Raw genomic sequence first — 19,572 nt, forward strand, 5'->3', positions numbered from 1 at the left:
ATAATGTTTGATTGATTGCTTGAGTTATTTGCTAAGTCCAAAGGAAAGGAGCATCTTGAATCATCTTTATGATCTCAAGAAAGGGACTCCAAGGGTTTTATTCTCTTCTCTCATCTTTGCATGTTTAGGACTATCCCTTCTCTTCTTCTCTCCACTCTAACCCAAGCCAAACTCATTTTTGTGCAACATTGACATTGTTTTCAAATTAGAAACCTAGGCCTTATGCCTTTGATTTTTCAAACTCTTTTCATTAATACTTATTTTGAATTGAATCTTAAGTCAACTTTGACTTCATTTTGTGAATACTTCTAATTTGTAAATACAACTCACTTCAAGTTGTTTTTGTGGTTCCAATGACCACCTTTGTTAAAACCTTTTTCATAAACATTAGCCATAGGTTTGAGTTATCATAGTGGTTGATGTAAACCTCACCTTATCCTTAGTGATTGGACTATAAGTCTTCCATACTTATTATAGGGTGGATCCTTCACTAGTATGTTGAAGCTCTCCTCACATGGTGGATTGTTGGTTTAGGTTGAGTTTTCTCCCTTTGATAACAAAAGACCTTAAGGTTTTTGATCAAATCAATTCACCCATATTTTTTGAGATTTTTACCCCGAACTACGAGGTTTTGATCCTACCTTTGTGATGGTATGTAGGCAATGGGTTCATCCATTCAAACACAAAAATTGTAAATAATTTGTATATTCTTTTCTCATCTCCCCAATCATGTTTTCACAAATCTTTTCATGAATACCAACCTACAATACACTTTGCAAAAAGGGCTCCCTTAGAGTACTAAGGATGTTTTGGGTGCTTAGAACCTTCCCATTTCATAACCAACCCCCTTACCCAGATCTCTGACATTTTTATTAGTTTTTTGATTTGATAAAACTTCTCGGTTTTTGTTCGCTTTCTAACCTTTCCTTTGGATAAATAGAAGTGCGGTGGCGACTCGAATTGTATGATTTACTTTTGATTTAGTCAATAAATCTAAAGGTAACGAATACCCCGCTACAAAAAAGTGGCGACTCTACTGGGGAACTGTATTCACCCTAGTAGGGTTTAACCTACTTTTTGCCTTTGTTGTATTGTATGTTTATTTTTATTTGTGACATATTTTTGTGTAAATTTAGGATGACTGTATTGTTTGTAATGTATGAATTGCTTGATATATATCAATTGCTTGTGTGCTTGGTGGTCTCTTGTGAGATGAGTTCTATACCCGAACTCGAGTGCACTTATGATAGGAGAATGGCATAGTCTTATTGACTTGTGTGGAGTTATTTATTAGCAAGTTGACTTGCAAGCCCATTCACTTGGTGGAGGTTTTGTTGGGATCAATAATGTCACACGAGTAGTCGTGGTTAGGCATTACTCTTTCTAATATAGACCTTAGAAGCCAAGGACCTTAGATTACCTAGCCCATCTTGGCCTATTTTAGGATGTAGTGCGAAGGTCGTTCAAGTGTAAGATTTGATACGATTGTTACGCGATACTACACTCATAAGAGTCTCTCTTGAGAATATTTTTGGAACACGAGTAGTCATTTTATCCGATAATATCCGAAAGATGAGATCATGACTATGGGAACCTCTTTTAGAACATGATCGTCAGGTTTAACCATAGTACACTCCCTTTGGGTGGTTCTTAACCAAGACTCCATGCTCGTGACTTGCAACAAACCCTTGATTCACGGTTGATCCATTCTCGTATATCCTTAATATCAATGGAACTTGGGTATTGATAAGGTGTAAACCATAATCCACCAAAATGGATGATTGATATTAAGGATGACTTGATCCATCTCGTGACCTTTGTGTGGTGTGACTTGCTTGATCCTTGAGTGTGATTGTTGCATCCATGCATTCATGCATCCATTTGCATCCATATCATCCAGAATGAGAAAATTTTCAAGGAACTTAAGAGGTCTATTTGCAAATTTTCAGACATGGATAAGCAAAGAAGGAATACGAAGAAGTACAGTTTCAGACAATCCGACTTGAAAGAGTTAAGGAGTTTGACATCCTATGTATTAGACCCCTTGGAGTTCAAAGCTCGCATTGGGAAGCTTATGTCTATTCTTGCTACTCAGGTGGATGAAGGTCTGATGAGTGTGTTGGCGCAGTTCTATGATCCTCTGTACCGTTGCTTCACTTTCCCGGATTTCCATCTTTTTCCTACACTTGAGGAGTATGACTATCTTGTGGGTATACCTATTCTGGATCAGTTGCCATTCAGTGGCTTGGAGAGAGTTCCTTCTTCCCAAGAGATTGTTGATCTGTTGCACATAGATGTATCTGATATTGATACTCATATGACTACCAAATGTGGAATTCAAGGTCTCCCATCTGATTTTCTCATTGCCCAAGCTACTTTGTTTAGGAAGGCCATGAGTGAGGACGCCTTTGAAGCCGTATTTGTACTTCTCATCTATGGGCTAGTGTTATTCCCCAACATCGACAATTTTGTGGATGTGAACGCCATTAGGATTTTCTCTACTCTTAATCCCGTTCCGACTCTGCTAGGTGACACTTATTTCTCTTTATGCATGAGGAATGCAAAGGGTGGTGGTACCATTGTGTGTTGTTTGCCTCTGTTGCACAAGTGGTTTATTTCGCACTTGCCACAGACGCTTGCCTTCAAGGAGAAGAAAGGATGTCTACGATGGTCCACGAGACTTATGTCTCTCACTAATGATGATATCTTTTGGTATAACCGTGTGTATGATGGTGTCCAGATTATTGATTCTTGTGGTGAATTCTCCAATGTGCCTCTTCTTGGTACATATGGTGGAATTAACTACAACTCTATTTTGGCTCGCCGTGAGCTTGGGTTCCCCTTAAAGGATAAACCTAACAACATTTTGTTGGAAGGTGTGTTCTTTCAAGAGGGTAAAGATCCCCAGAACTTGAAGGGCAGGATGGTCCGCGCTTGGAGCAAGATTCATAGGAAGGGAAGGAAAGAGCTTGGTCCGAAGAATTATATTGCTTTGGAACCCTACACCGCTTGGGCGAGGAAGAGAGCACTTGAGTACCGCATGCCCTATGACTATCCGAGACCTACACCTATGGTTATGGTTGGGCCTTCAACCCTCCCTAACCAAGGAGTAGAGGAGTTGAGAGATGAAGATCGTTCGCGTGCTTGGGTCCGTGAGCGAGAGGAGCTACTTCAGCAACTCAGAGATAAGGGTGTTGTGATAGAATTTCTAGAGCATCAGATTATTGATGAGCCAGATGATGTGGTTACTTCTTTTCTTCCACAGTCGTCCAAGTTTTGGAAGAGGAAGTATGATTGACTCGCCAAGAAGAAGGCAGATATGGAGGCAGCCTATGAGAGAGAGGTGAAGAGGCTTCATGCAGCTTATCTTCCGGTCTCGAGAGCTTTCGACGATTGTTTCTAGGGTTCCATAGGATGTTCATTTTCCTTTTCTCTTGTTTTGTATTTGGTTACCAAGACTATACTTCTTTGGTGCAAATTTTTTTTCCAAATATTATTGATATGAATATTCCATATATGTCTAAAAGATTAATATTTCCAAATATTTGTAAATAGCTCTCTATAAAGTTCCTCTGATCAAAAATAAAATCATATGCACAAAAATTGCATGCATCATATGTATAAGCAGGTTTTGTTTAGAGCTTCTTAATCAGTGGTCTAACTACGTGTTCTTCATTTATTTTGAAGAAAAGCTGATGCACCGGTATAACACCAGAGCGAATCTACCAAAGCTGATGGATCATCTTGAACAAGAGAACCGTGAATTGAAGGAGGAAGTAGCTAGGCTGACTACCATGATGGAGTCATTCCTGGCTGCTCAAGGCCAGTCTTCTCCAACGCCTGCAACTCCTCCCGCGAGGACAGTCATCTCAGAGGTAGCTTCCTCTACTGTGCCTGTCGCATCCACGAAAAACAACCGGCGGGAAAAAGACACAGAGCCGCCACCGTGCGTTACTTATCCCAAAGGAGGGAAAGGAAACGCTCGAAGTAAACCTGGAAAGGAAAGGTCTTACGACCGGTGATTGCAAGGATCGGGAGTCGGTTACGCAAGGGGAAGGTATTAGCACCCCCTCACGTCCGTCGTACTCGACGGGATCCACGCTCAAGAGAATAGAATAAGGTTGCTGAATAACTGCTCAAAGAATGCACATGCTGGAATAGTAAATAGGTGGAAGAAAACGGAGGAAGCGGACTCGGCAGGATGTCGCATCCTGGGCCTACGTAGTTTGTCAGAAACAAACATCAGAGTCGACGTAGTTTGGGGAAATGGGGAACGGGCTCGCTAGGACATCGCATCCTATGCCTACGTATCTCATCTGGAATGAGAATCAGAGCTACCGTAGTTCGGCTAACGCACGCCGAAACAAAACGCTAAACCAAAGATGCTGAGACGTCAGAGCAAACACACAACTGGAAATGGAATGCCAATCGCTGGTCTTACATCCAACTCTGAACAATCAAACGCAAAAAGGAAACGGAATGCCAATCGCTGGTCTTACATCCAACTCCAAACACACAAAACAAATAGGAAACGGAATGCCAATCGCTGGGCTTACATCCGACTCCTAACGCACACAAAAGGGTTAAAAAGAAAAAGGGCGCCCGGAGAGACCTCGCACGATCTCCTGCCTACGTACCTCATCTGGTATGAGGATCAGGGCGACGTAGTTCCCCTTAACAGGGAAAAACTTTATCCTAACCAGAGACTAGGGAGATAACAACTAAAAGGGAGACTACGACTCGAGCCTAGAAGTTGTCATGCAAACGATCCCTATGTTGAGGTCTCTAATCAGAACCTAACTCGCACAGGCAGCAAGCTAGCCTAAACAGCAAGTAAACAAGCACAAGCACAGGTGAACAGGTATCACACACTATATGCAAACAAGCGGCTCATACAAGGCTGGGCTTTAGTCAAGGGGTCATATCAACCTCGACAAACAAGCCAACACTGGAAGGGTATCCTGAGGCTCTTAACCACTGACATTGACCGTCAGGGTGAGCAGATGAAAGGTAATGAGGGTAAGACCTCATAGCTCTTAACCCGGGCCTGGGTGAGCTTCAATCAATGAAAACGTGGGGATCCAGAATGTGGGACCCTACTCCACTTGACTGACTCTATATACAAGGATCTTGGGTGTTTATTCAAAAGCATCAGCACGTAGTGCGAGCATGATGTAAGACTCAACTGAATAGTAGGGGATTGATTGCTAATCCCTTCTATCTGCCAATTGCCTCTTCACTTAGGAGGACTTGAAGTACATGGCACAAATATAAACAATCACAGACATTGCCTCTTAACGAGGACTTCAGCCAAATGCTTGCCAAAAGAAACGACAGGGCTTCCAGACTACATGGAGTTAGAGGATGATTACCTAGGTGGTATGCCAACCACAAGCAAAGCAAAGCTCAAGCAATGAGCTAAACCTACTAAAGTACCTGTAAGAAAATCAAACAAGTCAATATTCACATTCAGACAAATCAAACAGACACAACAATGGTTCCTCAATATGTACACAATACAAGTCAACAACTCAAGTGAGTTCATCACCAAGTGACCTACAACACAACAAAGGTTAGTGGACAAAGCAAATTTGCATCTCAAGTCATGATATTGCATCAACCACTAGAGTTAATAGCTTGAACCTGAAATACAAAGCTCAAAAGATGAGTACAAACCACTAGTCCAAGACTAGGGTCAAAGGCAAAGCAAAAAGTCAAAACAGAAGTTGATATTCAACATGAAGCACATTTATTCAAGTGAGAACATGTCCTAAAAAGGATCAAATCCAAATCAATAAGCAAAGCCATCTAAAGCACAAAATAAGGCAAAGGCAATTACAAAGCACACAATTGGACATTAAGAGTAGAAATTCCATATTAAAACAGAAATGAATCAAATAACCATGGAAATTTTTATGTGCACATAACATGTTAAACCCAAGCATCATGCAAAAAATTGGAATCAGAAAAGCTCAATTGACATGTATATGAAAATGAACAAGAGCAACATCAAATTGTGTGACACACATTGTCACACCATACATCCATGTGTCCCATACAGAGATGAAAAATGCTAAAAATGCCAAATAAAAGCTCAAAAATCATGCATCATGTTAGGAATCAGCATATTAATTTTCATGGCAATTGGACAATTATTGAGCATTTCACAAAAGAATTGGTACAACATGTCACATTTTGCATCACATTCAAACAATCCAACATAACTAAAAATCCAGACATGATAAAATCAAGAAATCAGCCTCACAAAATAGTAGACATCAAGATGAACATGTGGCAAAAAATTACATTCAATTTGGATTAATTTTCTATTTGTTATGAATTTTGTAAATTGAATGAAAATAAAATGAAATAATATGAATGAATGCATGAGAAATGGAGGGAAAAGAAAATGTTTGACAAAATTTGAAAAAGCGCTGGAATCAGGAATCGAAGCGTGTATCACAAAAAAAACAAGCGCTGAAACAAATAAATCACAAATGACAGAGGTGGGAATCGAATTGAGGTGCGTTTTGTACAAAACGCTGCACTTCATTAATGAAGTGGCAAGCCACCTCAGCTGGTCCAAGCACGTTGGCATGGTCAAAGAAGCGCAGGCCACTAGAAGCGCCAAGCAAGCGCATGCGTGGCTGATGACTAGGCAAAGCCCTAGGACAAAACCAGACGGCGGAGCAGCCGTCTTCTCCGGCGAGACAGGCGGTGCTCCGCCACGAAAATTTGCAGAAAACGCCATGCCTTATATGGTTGGAAAGCTCTCAACGAGTACATTTCAAATATCACAAAAGCTAAGCCTAACTCATCCTAGATCAAACGAATCGAACGAAAACATATTGGATCTACAAACTTGAAGTCAACATAACTTATTCATTTTTTCACCAAATCAAATTCTAATCATATCAGCATTCTCTACTAAGTGAGATCTACAAGATCCTATGCATGAATTGGCAAAAGAAGAGATTCGAAAATCCACCAACCTGTTGTGCAGTGACCAAAAACAGTGGATTCAAGCTTAAAAAAATATCCAGATCTTCTCTTCCAACCTTGATATGAAGCTCTATGTAGGAATTGGCACTTGAATTGTCCTGGATCTTGCTGAATTTCAAACTTCCATTGATGTGTTCATGTGCTTGGCATGCTTCAAACCTTGCTCAATTTCCACGAAAAATGTATGGATCTTGCTCAAAACTCCATGATAATGATGGATCTATGAAGAAATTGTGTGTTTGTGTGGAGAAAATTTGAATTCCAATGAGAGAGAATTTTGGAGGGAAAAGCAAATTCTAGATCTAGAATGTGTAAGAATGAACAATTCTGTTATGATTAAGGCTTTATACTACGTGCTAATGACATTGTAATCACAATTAGACATGTACTAATCATAATTAAGGAGATTAGAGGTGTTTTGCAAAAATTGAAAAATGAAGGTGCATGGCTTAATTCACACGTGAACAGTAACATGCTAGCATCCAAATTCACTCAAAATCACCTAATAAACACAATGGAAGTGGTATTTTTCATGTATGATCAATAGAATTTGAATTCCCCAATTTCCCTCCAAAATGCATATGAATGGACACATGATCATGTAATGTTATTTCATGCAATGCAATGATGGATTTGGAAAGTATAGGTCACAAGAAGCAAATTGCCAAAAGAGTGGCTCAATTTGGAGTTTTGGATCAAAAGTTATGACATGTTGAACCTCCATGTACACTTTGTGATCATTTGAGTATAACTCCTCAACCATTCATCAGAAATTCATGAAATAGGACTTTTTGGAAAGAGGAGAGAAAGATCTTCAACTTTCATGTTCACCAAAAATTCATTTGAAGCTTCTTTGATGTTGGAAAGTCAAGTTGAATGTAGACCAAAAACTTGCCATTTTTGGAAACTTTCAATTACAGGTCACTTTCCATTTTTGGAAACTTTTGATCTGGCTTCAAAATCTTCAAGATATATGTTTGAAATGACAAATGAACCTCTTTTGAACATGAATGAGGTGTTAAAACTCATTTCCCCACCTCAAAGCCCTCAGCTCTTGCACAGTTGACTGTATAGGCCCTTAGATGACCTTGACATGCTCTGATCAGCTTGAGCCTCAACCACTTGGGGAAATGGCTCAGAAATGAACCCCTAGCTCATATAAGCTCTCCACATAACCATGCGATCTTCATCATCAACAAATACCTCATCTCCTTGATAAACCCTGACTGGAAGAATACCAATGATTAGGGTTGACCAGAGGTCAAAACCCTAATCCTGAGGAACTAGAGCATGCACAATGGAGCCCTTAAAGATGACATAACCATGATGATGGTGATGTACCCTTGCAAACAAGATAGTGCTCAACCTCCTTGAAGAACCAAGAAAACCCTAATTGAAGCACAAACCCTCAGATGGTTGGTGATCCATTTAAAGAAACCCTCAGGCTTGAATCTCTTAACCTCTCTATCTTCTGAAATAGACTTTGGAGGAAGACCTCATTATGTTCACATGATATGCAATATGCAAATGCCTAATGTCCTAAAACATGCAATGCAATATGCTAAACTAGTCCCAAGAAGAGGAGGGCAAATTTTGAGGTGTTACAGTGCCTGCCGCCACTTCTCATTTCGCTCCTCCGACTATGCCAGCCGGGTTTCCCTGGGGGATGCCCGCAAACTTTGTGCCAGAGGGTCTCACTCCCACCTTTGCTTCTCTGCCGGCATCTAGCATGGTTCTTGCTGTAAGAACAAAAATAGTTCTACAATAGATTCCATGATTTTGATGATAACAAAGGATGAAACCAAAAGTGGCACCCTAACGAAAAGTTTCTAAGTGTGCAGGGTTCTAAAGAAAGAAGAAATAAATCTGATGATGTCATCAGATGCAAAACAAGATCAGATGCAAAATCTCAAGTATCAGAAGCATCTAAAGTGAAATCTCGTTTCAAGAAGCTCTGACTCTGGACAAAACTACAAAATATCAGAAGCATCTGAACATGAAGTAAAGTCTAGAAGCTCTGACTCTGAACAAATGCCTTCTGCAAAGTCTGAAGTTATCAAGCGTCATCTGAACTTTCAAGAGATAACATCAGAAGCCAATTTCTCCAGATACACAAAGACTCTAATCAGAATTGTTAATCATGATGAAGTAACGTTTAAGCCAAGTTAAAGTTCTGCAAACGGATTTCCTCAATTAGAAAGAGACGTTAATCTCCACTTCCAAGAGAAAAGATACTAATTGTGGTAAGTAGTCACTTCTAAGTGAAAAAGTCTACTGCAGAAGCTATTAATGGAATGGCGTAATTACATCTCAATATCCAACAGATTCAACGCTACTTCAACTCTACTTCAACTCCTATAAATAGAGAAGAAATCTCATTCAGCATATACCAAGAAATCACTAGCCAAAACTATACTGAAATTATATCACGCTCAAGAAAAACTTCTTTGTTCTTCAAAGATTTTCACTAAGCTGTTGCTTATCAAGTGAAAAAATTTGTTCTTAAGTTTGTAATATTTGCTTTCTTAGAAGCACTTTAGATTACACATCTTGTATCTATTTTTATTTGATTTCCTCAAGTGACTTGTTGTAGTCTGTAGACTTGAGAGGACTAAGAGATTTTCTTTTCTCTTAGGGGTTGTTTGTAATCTTTCAAGATTAGTGGATTAAGTCCTTGTTGAAGGCGAAATCACCTTGGCCGGGTGGACTGGAGTAGCTTTGTGTTATAAGCGAACCAGTATAAAATCTTTGTGTGATTTCATTTTGCAAAAGCGCTTATTTTTTTTTTAAACAATTCAAACCCCCCTTTCTTGTTTTTCTCACCTTCACTTGCTGTGCCACCTGCCGTTGTGCACACGTTACCGAGAGTCGAAGACACCATTTATCATTCTGAGCCATCTGAGGGCCCAGATGTTTATGAGAAAATAGACGACATGAATGACCAATTCCTTGAGCTACGCAAGGAACTGAAGACTCTAAGAGGGAAAAACCTCTTCGGTAAATCTACTGCTAAGTTGTGCCTCGTGCCCAATGTCAAGATCCCTATCAAGTTCAAAGTTCCTGACTTTGAAAAATATAAGGGAAACACTTGCCCTCTCAGCCATCTTGTGATGTACGCACGCAAGATGTCAACACAGACAGAGAATGATCAACTCCTCATCCACTATTTCCAGGACAGCCTGTCCGGAGCCGCACTCAGATGGTATATGGGTCTGGATAGTGCGAACATCCGCTCCTTCAACGACCTTAGCGAAGCTTTCGTCAAGCAGTACAAGTACAATGTTGATATGGCTCCCGATAGGGACCAGCTGAGGGCTATGTCCCAGAAGGAGAAGGAGACATTTAAGGAGTACGCCCAGAGGTGGCGTGAATTGGGCGCACGGATTGTGCCCCCACTCGAAGAGAAAGAAATGACGAAGATCTTTTTAAAGACTTTAAGCTCTTTCTACTACGAGCAGATGATAGCTAGTGCTCCCTCGGACTTCATCGAAATGGTGAATATGGGAATGAGGCTAGAGGAAGGAGTCCGGGAAGGACGTCTGACCCGGGATGAAGGCTCTTCTGCAAAGCGATATGGGGGCTTTGCAAAGAAGGAGGGAGAGGCACATGCCGTGTCTTCCCATATTAAACAAAGACCCTCTGTGAAGAGGAAGACTGTTCGCCCTGCCAGTAACCAGCACCAGATGGCTCATATAGCACCTGCCTTCAGGGAAGCTCAACATTATCAACATCAACAACAACAACATCAACAACAACAACATCAACAATATCAACAACAACATCGTCCACAACAGCAGGCCTACCAGCCTCGAAACAACAACAATACCAGCACCAGCTACGATAGAAAGAGGGTCATTTTTGATCCAATTCCAATGACCTATGCTGAACTCTATCCGTCGCTGATAGATAGAAAGCTGATCACTCCACGTGACCCACCTGCTGTACCGACCAACCCTCAGTGGTGGTACAAGCCTGAGCTACACTGTGTATATCATTCTGGTGCTCCCAGACATGATGTGGAGAACTGTTATCCCTTGAAGACCAAGGTGCAAGACCTTGTTAGAAGTGGGATTTTGTTTTTCGAGGACGTAGGTCTGAACGTCAAGAAGAACCCATTGCCCGAGCATGGGAAATCTGCTGTGAACATGGTCCAGGGTTGCCCTGGCAAGTATAAAGTCCTGTATGCCAGTCATATCAGGAAATCTTTGGTCGAGATGCACAGACTGTTATGTGGATACAGTCATTATGAGCATAACTATGACAGATGCCGAGTGTGCACTGTCAACGAGAGAGGATGTCGCCAAGTCAGGAAGGACATCCAAGAGATGCTGGATCAGGGTGTGATCGAGATACTTTAGAATCGTGATGAGGATGAAGTGAATGTTATATCCCCTGTTTTTAGAATACCAGAACCTGTTGTTGTCAGATATGATGGCAGCAAGAAGAAGGTTTCTCCATCTCTTATAATCAAGCCAGCGGACCATATCCCGTATTCTTCAGATAAAGTTATTCCCTACAGATATAACGCAGTCGCGTTAGAAGATGGGAAGGAGGTGTCGTTGCCCTCCACTTCTGTTGTGAGTATATCTGATGTCAGTGGTGTGGACCGCAGTGGTCGTGTTTTCTCGGCGCCGCCGAAACCCCAAGATGACATGAGAAGAGCTGATGCTGTTAATAATTCTGCCAATCCTGTGGGGACTTCTTCTTCTCCAAATCCGACACTTGTTGTTGATAAATCCACTAAAGCTCCTGTCCCTGTTGGCCAGCATGGCATTCTGAAAGAGGACTATGATGAGATGTTGAGGCTCATCAAGAGGAGCGAGTATAATGTTGTTGATCAGCTGCTTCAAACTCCATCAAAGATATTTGTCCTATCTTTGCTGATGAATTCTGAGCCACACCGCGAGGCTTTGCAGAGGGTGTTGGACGTGGCATACGTGGATCACGATGTCACAATTGAACAGTTTGATAGCATTGTTGCAAACATAACTGTTTGTAACAATCTGAGCTTTTGTGATGCTAATCTTCCCGAGGAGGGAAAAGACCACAATTTGGCTCTACACATTCCTATGAACTGCAAGGATGACGCCTTGTCTAATGTGCTAGTAGACACAGGATTGTCACTAAATGTGTTGCCAAAATCCACTCTGGCCAAACTTTCTTACCAGGGGCCTCCCATGAGGCAGAGTGGAGTGGTAGTCAAAGCTTTTGATGGATCGAGGAAAACTGTGATTGACGAAGTTGAACTCCCAATCAAGATTGGACCTAGTGATTTCCAGATCACTTTCCAGGTCATGGATATCCACCCATCATATAGCTGCTTGCTTGGCAGGCCATGGATTCACGAGGCAGGCGCCGTGACATCCACCCTACACCAGAGGTTAAAATTCGTCAAGAATAAGAAGTTGGTGGTGATAGGGGGAGAGAAGGCTCTCTTGGTTAGCCATTTGTCTTCCTTTTCCTACATAGATGTTGAGGATGAGGTTGGGAAGCCGTTCCAAGCCTTATCTATTGCTGAGCCTTCAAGGAAAGGACTTTCTTCATTTGCATCCTACAATGATGCAAAGTTGGCCATTGAGCATGGTGAAACTACTGGTTTAGGACAAATGATCAAGCTGGAAGACAATAAATCCCGGGCTGGAATAGGGTATTCTTTAGGCATTTTCAACGAGCATGAGCTGTTCCAGAGTGGTGGTTTCATCCACACTGTTGAAGACCAAGAGGCTACTGCCATAATGGAAGATGATGTAAAGGAGGATTATGGCAACTTTGTCATCCCTGGAGGAATCTGCAATAATTGGGTCGCTGTTGATGTTCCAACAGTTGTCCATAAGTCCATGTAATGTGTTCACTTTTGTTTAAAAACCCTTCTCCCATGCCAAAAGGATAAGTGATGACATTGTTGGCACACATTAATACAATGATATTCATTCAAAAATTACATGTTAAATGTTTGTTTTTCCAAATTATTTTCCCTTTTTGCTTTTTTCATGAAATTGGTGATCACCATAAAACCCTAAAAAAGAGAATAAAATCAATCTTTTCATCTGCATAATGATTTTCCTTGCTTGAATTCTGAAATCTCTTTTATACTCAAAATCATTATGCAGGTTGATCAAACCCATTGAACATAATGATCCAACACCATCTCCTAACTTTGACTTCCCTGTATTTTAGGCGAAGAAGATGGTGTTGAAGATATTCCTGATGAGATTACCCGTCTACTTGAGCACGAGGAGAAGATCATTCAGCCACATCTTGAGAATCTAGAAACAGTCAACTTGGGGTCTGAGGATTGTGTTCGTGAAGTGAAGATTGGGGAACTCCTTGAAGAGTCTGTTAAGAAGGGGTTGATAGAGTTGCTACGAGAATATGTCGACGTCTTTGCCTGGTCATATGAAGACATGCCTGGTCTGGATACTGATATTGTGCAACATTTCCTGCCTTTGAAGCCTGAGTGTGTGCCTGTGAAGCAGAAGCTCAGAAGAACTCATCCTGATATGGCAGTGAAGATTAAAGAAGAAGTTCAGAAGCAAATTGATGCGGGGTTTCTGGTGACTTCTACATATCCTTAATGGGTGGCCAATATTGTGCTTGTGCCTAAGAAAGATGGGAAAGTACGAATGCGTGTGGACTATCGAGACTTGAATAAAGCTAGTCCGAAAGATGATTTCCCTCTACCACATATTGATATGTTGGTAGACAATACAGCTAAATTCAATGTCTTCTCATTCATGGATGGATTTTCTGGTTATAACTAGATTAAAATGGCACTCGAGGATATGGAGAAGACAACATTTATCACACCTTGGGGAACATTCTATTATCGAGTGATGCCCTTCGGTTTGAAGAACGCCAGAGTCACGTATCAACGAGCTATGACTACCTTGTTTCATGATATGATGCACAAGGAGATCGAGGTATATGTTGATGATATGATTGCGAAGTCGAGAACGGAAGTTGAACATGTAGAGCACTTGTTGAAGCTTCTTCAGCATTTGAGAAAGTACAAACTCCGTCTGAATCCGAACAAGTGTACATTTGGAGTCCGTTCCGGCAAGTTATTGGGTTTTATTGTCAGTGAAAGAGGTATTGAAGTTGATCCTGCCAAGGTCAAAGCAATACAAGAGATGCCTGCGCCCAAGACTGAGAAGCAAGTCCGAGGTTTTCTTGGTCGCTTGAATTATATTTCCATATTTATTTCCCACATGACTGCCACATGTGTGCCAATATTCAAGCTCCTCCGGAAAGATCAACGTCATGATTGGACCGAGGATTGCCAGAAGACCTTTGACACTATTAAAGAATATATGTCCGAGCCTCTGATTCTGTCTCCGACTGTTGAAGGGAGAACATTGATTATGTACTTAACAGTACTTGAAGACTCCATGGGTTGTGTATTGGGTCAGCAAGATGAATCAGGGAAGAAAGAGTATGCTATATACTATCTGAGTAAGAAGTTCACTAATTGTGAGTCTCGATACTCAATGCTTGAGAAGAAATGATGTGCTTTGGCTTGGGATGCTAAGCGTTTAGGCCAGTATATGTTGAATCATACAACTTGGTTGATATCCAAAATGGATCCAATCAAGTATATCTTTGAGAAGCCTGCTTTAACTGGGAGGATTGCCCGTTGGCAGATGCTGTTGTCTGAGTATGATATTGAGTATCGAGCTCAGAAGGCTATTTAAGGTAGTATCTTGGCTGACCACTTGGCACATCAACCAATTGAGGATTATCAGTCTGTTCAGTACGACTTCCCTGATGAGGAGATTCTGTATTTGAAAATGAAAGATTGCGATGAGCCTACGCTCGATGAAGGGCCAGAGCCTAGTCCCCGATGGGGTATGGTGTTTGATGGCGCTGTTAATCAACATGGAAATGGTATTGGGGTAGTGATTATTACTCCTCAGGGCACACATTTTCCTTTTACAGCAAGGCTAACTTTCAAATGCATGAATAATATGGCGGAGTATGAGGCCTGTATTATGGGTTTGGAAGAGTGTATTGATCTTAGGATCAAACATCTTGATGTTTATGGTGATTCGGCCCTTGTTGTTAATCAGATTAAGGGTGAATGGGAGACGAATCAGCCTGGCCTCATCCCATATAGAGATTATGCGAGGAGGATTTCAACATTCTTTACTGAGGTTGATTTCCATCATATTCCTCGAGATGAGAATCGGATGGCAGATGCTCTTGTTATGCTTGCTTCGATGATTGTGGTGAAATATTGGAATGAAGTCCCCAATATCACTGTGATGCGCTTGGATAGACCAGCTCATGTATTTGCAGTTGAAGAGGTGAAAGATGATAAGCCATGGTATTATGATATCAAGTGCTTTCTTCAGAGCCAGACTTACCCGCCTGGGGCATCTGTTAAAGATAAGAAGACTTTGAGGAGATTATCTGGCAGTTTCTACCTTAATGGTGATGTGCTTTATAAGAGGAACTTTGACATGGTTCTGCTCAGATGTGTGGATAGACACGAAGCAGACCTGTTAATAACTGAAGTCCATGAGGGTTCATTTGGTACTCATTCCAATGGACATGCCATGACAAAGAAGATGTTGAGAGCAGGCTACTATTGGCTGACAATGGAGTCTAAATGCTGCAAATATGTGAAGAAATGCCACAAGTGTCAGATTTATGCGGATAAGATTCATATTCCCCCGACACTCCTGAATGTTATTTCCTCACCATGGCCTTTCTCTATGTGGGGAATTGACATGATTGGCATGATAGAGCCAAAGGCGTCGAACGGTCACCGTTTTATTCTCGTATCCATTGATTACTTCACCAAATGGGTTGAAGCAGCATCGTATGCAAATGTGACCAGGCAAGTGGTTGTGAAGTTTATCAAGAATTAACTCATATGCCGATATGGTGTGCCAGACAAGATCATTACTGATAATGGATCTAACTTGAACAACAAGATGATGAAAGAGCTGTGTAGCGAGTTCAAGATTGCACATCATAATTCTTCTCCCTATAGACCCAAGATGAATGGGGATGTTGAAGCTGCTAATAAGAATATCAAGAAGATTATCCAGAAGATGGTTGTCACGTACCAGGATTGGTATGAGATGCTGCCATTTGCTTTGCATGGATATCGTACATCTGTCCGCACTTCAACAGGGGCAACCCCTTTCTCTCTTGTATATGGCATGGAGGTTGTGCTCCCCGTGGAGGTTGAGATCCCATCAATGAAAGTCTTGATGGAAGCCAAGTTGATTGAGGCTGAATGGGTTCAGGGTCGTTATGACTAACAAAATTTGATTGAAGAGAAGAGATTGACTTCCATGTGTCATGGTCAGTTATATCAGCAAAGGATGAAGAAAGCCTTTGATAAAAAGGTCAAGCCTCGTGTGTTCTGAGAAGGTGACCTCGTGCTCAAGAAAGTCTTGTCTTTCGCGCCCGATTCCAGGGGCAAGTGGACTCCAAACTATGAAGATCCATATGTTGTTAAGAGAGCCTTTTCAAGCGGTGCTTTGATACTTACAACTATGGATGAGGAGGATTTCACTCATCCTGTGAATTCAGATGCAGTCAAGAAATACTTCGCCTAAAATAAAAACAGAATAGCTCGCTAAGTTGAAAACCTGAAAGGGCGGCTTAGGCAAAAATGAGCGTCTCGGTGGATTGAAAACCCGAAAGGGCGGTCCAGGAAAAAGTTAGAGACATAAAAAAATGAATATATATATATATATATATATATATATATATATATATATATATATATATTCCGCTAGATTGAGTACCTCACCCTGGGGCAATCTAGGCAAAAATTAGGGATTTGGCAAGTAACTGCATCCTAACAAGACTTTGTTCTACATCTGTCGTATGTTAAAGATTCTCGCTCAGTCATCGTCAACTGAAGCTTCAAATACATTGGATTCAGAGTTGGTGGAGAAGTGGTCATTATGTTCAATGTAGCCCTTTTCCAATATATATCACCCATTTCAAATTTTGTAAAAGATCCGTGGAGTCTCGCCATTTGCGGACTACCATTCTATCAAATAAATTTGAGCCTTTATCTAATTCTCTGCACTCTTATTTTGTTCCTGTTCAACAAATGTTTGCATGTTTTAATTGATCAATATCATTGTTTTAAACAAATAAAGTTTTTGTAAAACTGTTTTTAAACAAAGTGAACATTCACAATGATTGAAAGGATATATGGAACGTCTTCAGTGCTCTCCCAAGGATAGTACGATTTCCAAAAGGGTAAGACATTTGTTCACATTCCTAGCATATGTATTTTCTCTTCATCATCTTTCAGGTTGTCTCCTCAGCTAGCGCAGAGAAAGGTGATACATCATCAAGTCCCCAGGGAATCTGGAGTTTTGGCCTTGATCTTTTGGGAGATGTGTATACCTCCATCCTCAGATCCCCAGAGAGTTTGAGTCTAGCATCTGTGTATTATCAATTATATGGTTGTCATCCCTTGAGTGGACTGACCTAAAATCCCTTATAGATTGATAAAAATTGATATGCTATCTATTTCCGAGGAAGTTGGTCTTTCCCTCAACATAAATGGAAATCTCCCGCAGAGTGAGCAGGAATCCCGGCATGAGTGGAAATCCTCAGCAGGTTGGCTTGTAGCTTCTCCCCGGCAGGCTTACCTATAACTCGCCCCCCGATAAGGTTGCTCACAGCAGATTATCCCCAGTATGGTCACCAACAGTCTATCCCTAGTGGAGTTGCCTGATTAGAGCCTGGTAATTTGTAATTCCCCTCCTTATTGGAGAGTTTCCTCCTAGCAGGATTGGTGGTAAAGATGTCGTGTCCTTCCCCAGCGGAGCATTGGTTCTTTCTCCTTGGCAGAGATGTCTCTCCGGTAGATGAAAGGAAGTGTTTTATTTGTTGAAACTTCTGTTTGGTGGTTGTTCCCCACAAAGTTTTATATCTTTCCCCCTGATAAGTTCCCTAGTATAGTTTCTTCTACGATGGATCTTATCCGTGTTGAGCTCCCCGATAGAGTTTCCTCTACATTGGACCTTTTGTCTGTTCAGCAGCAAATCCCTGGCGATGACTCTATAGCTTCCCCAGCGGAGCAGCTCGTTTCTTCTCCCGTTAGAAAAGAATGTTTGATTGATTTGTTTCTGTTTGGTGTTTGTTCCCCACAGAATTTCACATCATCCCCTGATAAGATCCCCAATGAGGTTCTTCTATGACTGATCTTATCTTTATCTCTGCATGTTCTCGAGAATTGTTGGAGGAACCCTGGCAGTTGATAGCTGTGAGCTTTTGCTAATCTCCAGCAGCGGTAGTCTTTGTCCCCGGCAGCGACTCTGCTTGATCCCCAACGGTGATTGGTGTTTCCTGGTATTTGATGCTCCCCACCAGATTGGATTTTCTCCTGTGGGCCTGGCCTTCTCTTTTGAGATGTTATACCGGATGTCTGTCCATTGATTCTCGGACCTGTTTGCGTTAGATATGCCTCTTTGTCAGCATCAATCATACATAAACCACGCATATACATGCATAATTGTAACATTCAGATATTCGTGTTGCATTCTTTGCCATATATCTTTACTTGTTATCTCCTGCTATTGGTGAATGTTCTTCCTCAAGCAGATGTCAGTGTCTGATCTCTCCATGTAGAGTCAGCCCCATATGCAGAAAGTGTCTATCTTTCCTTCTATATACCCCACTGAGTTATGTCCTCGTGGATGGTTCTTGTTTCAGTTTTCTCCCTAAATATGTATTGGGATGGAATTACTCCCCTAAGTTATATCCTCATTGGGTTGAGTCTTGTTTCATTGCGTCTCTCTAGTTTGTTCCTAGATTGACTCCTTTCTTGTTATTTCCCTTGCACTTCCCTATGGTTTGGTTGTTCAATTACTCAGTAACCAGTAATTGTCCACCTTTCCCCAGTGAATGTTGTGGCCTTCTACCCAGTAACTGGTAGTTGTAAGTCCTATTTATGTGGTTTTCTACCCAGTAACCGGTAGATGTAATCCCCTCTTTGTTGGTTATCTTTATCCAATATTCGGTATTGATATTCCTTCATTTTTGAGTATATCACCCAGTAACCGGTGACATATCTCCTGGATCATTGCTCTTGTCAATATATCCCCAGCGAGTCATCTTTCGTTTACCCTTTGTTTGGTAATGATTGTTTCCTCCCCTTGATTGTTCATCATTTTATACCCAGTAACCGGTATCCCGATGTCCTTTCTTTTCGGTCGATTTATCCCTTATTAACCCAGTAACCAGTTGTGGATAATCTTCCATGCGAGTATGTTATCTACGTTCTGACGGTAATAGATAATATATCTCATGCGCTCTCCAGTCGAAGTCTTTTTCTTCCCCAGTTGAGTAAGATTCGTATTTCCTTGTAGAATCGAATATCCATCCTCTAAGTCGAGTTTGCTTTTTCAGCCCTCCCTTTGGATGATGAGTGTCTTGGATATGTTCCCAATTCACGCCTGGTTGGTCACCTATTATATGCCCAGTAACCGGTATCCCTGGTGTTCCTTCCTTCTGCTCCCTATTATGACTTTTTGTCTCCTGTGGAGTCAGATTTTCCTGAGTTGAAATATACCTTTTAGGTCTTCCTCGGAT

This window comes from Lathyrus oleraceus, chromosome 3 (assembly GCF_024323335.1).
Source record: "Lathyrus oleraceus cultivar Zhongwan6 chromosome 3, CAAS_Psat_ZW6_1.0, whole genome shotgun sequence".
Lineage (NCBI taxonomy): Eukaryota > Viridiplantae > Streptophyta > Magnoliopsida > Fabales > Fabaceae > Lathyrus > Lathyrus oleraceus.